The sequence below is a fragment of the Scardinius erythrophthalmus genome, assembly GCF_964197995.2.
Source record: "Scardinius erythrophthalmus genome assembly, chromosome: 10".
Classification (NCBI taxonomy): Eukaryota; Metazoa; Chordata; class Actinopteri; order Cypriniformes; family Leuciscidae; genus Scardinius; species Scardinius erythrophthalmus.
In genome coordinates, this window is record NC_138230.1 from 44734143 (window position 1) to 44740116 (window position 5974).

Consider the following 5974-nt stretch of genomic DNA (forward strand, 5'->3'; position numbering starts at 1 on the left):
AGAAACAAAGGAGTGGCGGGAAAAGAACAAAGGCAAACAGGAGCCAATCAAAACTCAAACTGAAAGTCCAAACAAACGCTGACACGTTCACAATTATGTTTTTATATTAACAACAAATAGCAATTGTTTATAAACTATTGCTATATTTATTTGTTATCCAATATATTATTCATGTGAGAAATATGATGTTTTCAAACCAAAAATGTGCTATTAAACATAGATATGAATATTGATATGAACCAGCAGTCTGAAGAGGGTTTAGTTGAATAATATTCTACTCAGAAATGATGGTCTATTTATTGTTGAATTAAGGCCCTCCCAACCAAATAAATTATTCTGATATCTGTAAAATAAACTTAAAATGGATCCATTACAAAAGAGTCTCCATTTTAATAAGCTGTAACCCTAACCTTCACATGTCCTCCTACAATATTAGTCTTGGTTAAACACGGAGATGATCACGTCTAAATAAATGTATAATTCATAAATTAATAACTTTAATTACACATTTTTGTGATTTTCCCCATTAAATAAAAATACTTAATATATGCAAAGTTAAGAAACACACAAACATATTATTCCATTATTGCATCTGCAGGAAGTGTCCGTTACACATTCCCTGTGTGTTATATCAATATTTATGACATGTCAGACTTCTTGTCTAATGGATAGATTTTCACTTTGTCCTTGCAATATTTTCTCGTCTTTTACCATATATTAACCTTAACACAACAACCTGACACAAACGCCTGTGCTTTTTTTTTTTGCACAATGATTATAAAGTAATTACAAGCAAAAATAAATAAATCCAGAGCATTTTTTCACTGTATTGTGCATCTAAGCAAAAAAGTTATAATGTAAATTATTATCACCTAGTAACTGTATGATGCAAATCACTTTATTGTCATATTGGTTATTGTGTTGTTGTTTTTTACAGTGTTTTACTTGTGTGTAATCGTATTAAACATTTTTAGAAAAAAACATCATTTTAAGATTTCTGACCGTCATTTTAGTGGGGTAGCAACAGAGAAATATTAATCTTGTCACATTCACCGTCTGTCTTCATCATCTGTGTGTGCACTACACTTCCCATCATCCTCCTTGTCTCACCTGCACACCTGCACTCATTCAGCCATCATCATCATCACCTGCTCTCCCTCGTTAACTAGCCATATATATTTCAGCACTCTCCCTTCACTCCTTGTCTGATCTCGTCTATATGTTGATACATGTCTCCCAGACTCACTCTCGCTACTCACCTGAGAACCTTACCTTTATCCGAAGCCTTGCTGCTATCATCCGTCTTCAGTCTTACACCTTGGAGTTTCCAGCTGCCATCTACAAACAGAGACATTGTTATTCTTTAAGTTAAGTTGCATTCTGATTATCTGCTATTTATATACTCACCCATTCTCTCTCTCCGGATCCGTACTTCTGCAAATAAAGTTATAATTCACTTACCATCCTATCTGTATCGTCTGTGATCCCTGACGGAAGACCAGACCAAAATGCAGAGCTCCACGGAAACCCTGTGTTCCATATTTCAAGATGGCAGATCTATAGAAGCATACGTGGAGGAATTCCTGCTCTACAGCCACCTTTCCACCTTGAGTGAGGTTCAATTAATGGACTTGTTTTGGAGTGGGTTAGATCCACACGTTGCCCCATGGATACCAGTAGGTGACTTTAGTTTCAACCTCGAGAGTTAACTTGAATTGGTGCTCAGTTCGTGTGGATCTTCCTATACTGTTGGTGTGCCCTCCTCGTCAAAGGTCTCTTTATGTCCCAAATCGAACCAAGGTGTTACCATACCCAGCACACTTAAGATCATTTTCAATAGTTCTAATCTGACATCGAAATTGCTTGACCCCTCTCTGATATCCGTCAGAGGGGCTCTCCAGTATGCTTCACACAAAATCAGCCCAGCCAAACCCGCTCATCCTACCTGCCCGCCAGAGCCAGCCGCCTGCCCGGTCGGGCCAGAGCCAGCAAGCGTCTGCCCAGTAGATATCGCTCACGAAGACTGCCCAGCCGAGACGGCTCACGGCGACTGCCCAGTAAAGCCCTCATCGCGGGTTCCGTCCAGCTCAACGTCCTCTTCACCGCTGGTCCCGTCCAGCACAGAGCCTTTACCGCTGGTCCCGTCCAGCACAGAGCCTTCACCATCGCTGGTCCCGTCCAGCTCAGAGCCCTCTTCACCGCTGGTCCCGTCCAGCTCAGAGCCCTCTTCACCGCTGGGTCCGTCCAGCTCAGAGCCCTCTTCACCGCTGGGTCCGTCCAGCTCAGAGCCCTCTTCACCGCTGGGTCCGTCCAGCTCAGAGCCCTCTTCACCGCTGGGTCCGTCCAGCTCAGAGCCCTCTTCACCGCTGGTCCTGCCCAGCTCAAAGCCCCCTTCGCCGCTGGTACTGCCCAGCGCAGAGCCCTCATCGCTGCCCAGCGCAGAGCCCTATAAGTCCAAATATCTTATTTTGTGTTAAGCAGAATAAAAAGAAATCCATACAGGTCTGAAACAACTTGAGGGTGATGAAAAAGACATTTTAAGTGAACTAATCCTTTAATGGATCCCTGAAGGAGGGAACAGAGACATTACGTCAGAACTGATTGACGCATTGAGATCTCGTCTGAGAGCCTAATCACCTTCAATTAGTAACAAAAACAAGCCATTGTACACTGGCGAGCAAGATTTGGTGGTAAGCCACTCCCTGTACGAGTGAAGCAGCATGCAACTAGCTCATTCAAGTTTACGCTGAGGAGCTGAGACGGGTTCTGGCCATTCAGCAGTAGTACAGGGGTTGTGGCAGGCGGAATGTAATGTAGCATGAGTAACGGAGACATTCCCTATCAGTCAGTCACGTTCTACGTTACATCAGAACAGACTGAAGCATTGGGATCCCTATGGATTGCGGCACAACCGTTGATCCTTCTTTTTTAAGTTGCATAGACCTCCATACCCGGTGGGATGGAAGAACCTAACTTTCCAAGGGGAAGATCGATGGCTGCTGTTCCTTTCTGTTTACCCTATACAGTCAGGTTTACCAACAGGGAAACTGTGCAGTAGAAGAATACACATATGGGATTGCCAAGAGGGAATCACAGGATATGGGTAATATAGACCATAGAGGGGCTGACCGACAGGCCATACACACGAGTACTAGGCCTGGCATCGTTTGCCCCACCTCGTCTAACTCCCAAAGGGTGCTTGGAGGAACTCAGAGGTTCGCCAGGCAGGGAACTCACCTGTAGAGCAAATTAGTCTCTTGTATCCCCCATGAGAGGAGAATGGAGTTGCAGGCAGGACACCAAGCCAGCCTTTCCACATATTACCTGTTTGTACATCAACACATGGGAAGAAATACGGCTCCAAAATGAGTGTGTGACAGAGAAACTGCAGACAATCTCTAAAACACCAGAGAAACACCACACACCAACGCTCAAGAGGAGGGCTACTTATAGACTGAGCCCCCACCCCAAGGGGACACGGCACACCTTGGGACTGATATGCAAAGACGATGGCATCAACTATCTAGTGGCCAACCTGTCTGGAGACACCCTTTCCCTTCTGCTGATCTCCAAAGCAAGCAAAGAGCAGTTCAGAACGGGGCCCGTGTTTATCAAGCCTCTGAGAATTACTCGCAAGAACACAGCTTAGAAGTGACTTAAGAGGAAAACAATTATTGGCTCAAAGCTGCGTTTAAAATTATGTTATCAAGCATCTCAGTCATAATTCAAGTGAAGTGTAGGACTAAATCTTAAGTGTCAGTCTTAGAGATGATTCACGACACTTTGCTGTGCCACAAACAGGATTTTCTATGATGACATAGGCATGGACCAATCACTGAATACATTTCCTTATTTAAGAATATTATCAGATAAATTCACATTGAATGGTGAAATTCCTAAGGGGAGTTTACATCCAACACACATTTTACAATACACCATTTTCAACAGAATACACTATGATATACATATTGGCAATGAAAGATAAGTGTTTTTCACCATGTCTTAATTACACATTTTTAACGGGTGTGCTGTTAACTGACATGCCTATAGATTGTATGATATAATCAGCCACTTTGGATTCCAAAAGAAAACCGAACTGGAGAGAGGAAGAAGCGCTACTGCTTGCTGAACTAGTCGAACAGCGGAAACATGTTATAAAAGGCAAGTTCAGCCCAACATTCACAAGCGCTTACAAAGATGATGCCTGCTCTGTCCAAACGATACCGTTTGATTAACTGCTCTTCATTAAACATTTATAAAACATTCTTCCTCTCCTGAAAGATTACCGCACTTCTCTGTCTCCTCAGTGCATTACAAGCCCCTACTGGCAACTCCTAACCACTTGAGAGACCTCTCGAGCTGTCCTGAATAACTGGGAGAGTAAGAGTGATCAGGGCCGGAGTGGGGCCACTTTTCAGCTCGGGAGTTTCAGGCCCAAGACCGGCCCACTTTTTCCATGGTGGAATTCCAAATTAGCACTTTTTCTAAACACTGCATGAAAATTGGGATTTCCGACCCCGTAAACGGCCGTAAATCTCCCTAATTTTCGGCAGTTAACGACAATTTACAGCCTGTGAACGTCGCGTTCGTCTGTGCCGAATATTGTCGGAAACGAACCATGACGTATGCAGAGCGCTCGCGCCGGAGGTGTGAATGGCTCTAATTACCATATGAATAGCAGCTCCCGCCAGAGAAAGGCTTGAATTTCCTCACTCACGATTGGTTGAACCCACGTGGTTTAAACAAGAAAAATCACTCGTAATTTGGTTGGCAGATCTGTTACTATTGGTCACCCTCGCTCATTATAAATTCAAAAAATTATAATATTGATATAAATTATGATATATAAATTATTTTTTTATATTCATAATATGCTATTCTGTGGTATATTCATGTCATTGTTAACCTATCGACTACTACACTATTACCATCAAGGACATGAATTTATAAAGGAAAGGAAAATTTGCCAGGGACATGCTGTTTATTCAAAGAAAGCTTTATTAGCACAAACACAAAACAATATAAACCTATGTACAAAGCATAGATCATCTGCACACACAACATATTGGAAGCTCAGTGTCTGTTTTCATCTTCGGAGCTGTAGGTGACTAGCGGCGCTCTCTCTGAATTCGATCCACTTTGAAAACGTCTGTGGTGTGTTGCCCTGTATTTAGGAGTCGCCTCTAAGCTCGACTGCAGCGTAGGACAGAGCTCTGTGAGCTCCTGGCTGGTGGTTGAACTTCATCGGACATCAGATCTATGGTGGCGCACTTCCAAATGCCCACGTCATCCTCACCTAGCACACCGTCTCGCTTCTAGCAGCTGTAAAAACAATACAGACAATCAGTACTGTGATGCACTGTGTATGGACACAAAACATCTATTAATGCACATGAAAAATAGTCACATTGACTCAAAATCTTACCCTCTTTCTTCTCGCTCGACTCTGACCTGAACTCTTCACAGCTTCGGCCTGCAATGCCAGATCTGGTTGTTTGTACCTGAAGCTCCTGCGTGCTGTCTCGTAGTATGTCTTACAGGCAGCTGGAAAACAATTAAATGAGAGTGATATGAATAAAAACAACGCTAGTCACAGTAAAATGAAACAAGGAGAAAATAGTAAAAGTTACTTACAATGTCGTCATGATCAGCGTCATGAAAATCTGGACTTGCAGACATGGCTCTGAGTAAATGTGAGGCTACGCCCTCGTTATGAGGCGAGGTTACTCTGTGGAAACAAAATGTATGATTAAGATCGTAAACTATAACGGATCTATTTTCAAGAGAATGAAAGCATATTCTTTGAATCTTACCTTTAAAATGTTTGTAAGTTTATATGAAAGTAAAAAAATAAAAGAATGTAAGATACTTTTTTTATTTTTTTACCTTGATCCAGTTCGTAGCGCCCACAATTTGGCTGCGTTCGAAACCGCATACTCAATGAGTAGGTACTTAATTTCAATGAGTACTTACT

General features: G+C 42.5%; 1 long non-coding RNA gene across 1 annotated transcript; it reads right to left on the reverse strand.

Annotated features, from left to right (window-relative positions):
- Positions 1-5077: 5077 nt before the first annotated feature.
- On the reverse strand, positions 5078-5747 carry LOC308696728. The gene is made up of 3 exons (XR_014030861.1): positions 5635-5747; positions 5426-5544; positions 5078-5322 (listed from the first exon to the last, which is right to left on the reverse strand). It is a non-coding gene; the product is annotated as an uncharacterized lncRNA (long non-coding RNA).
- Positions 5748-5974: the final 227 nt, after the last annotated feature.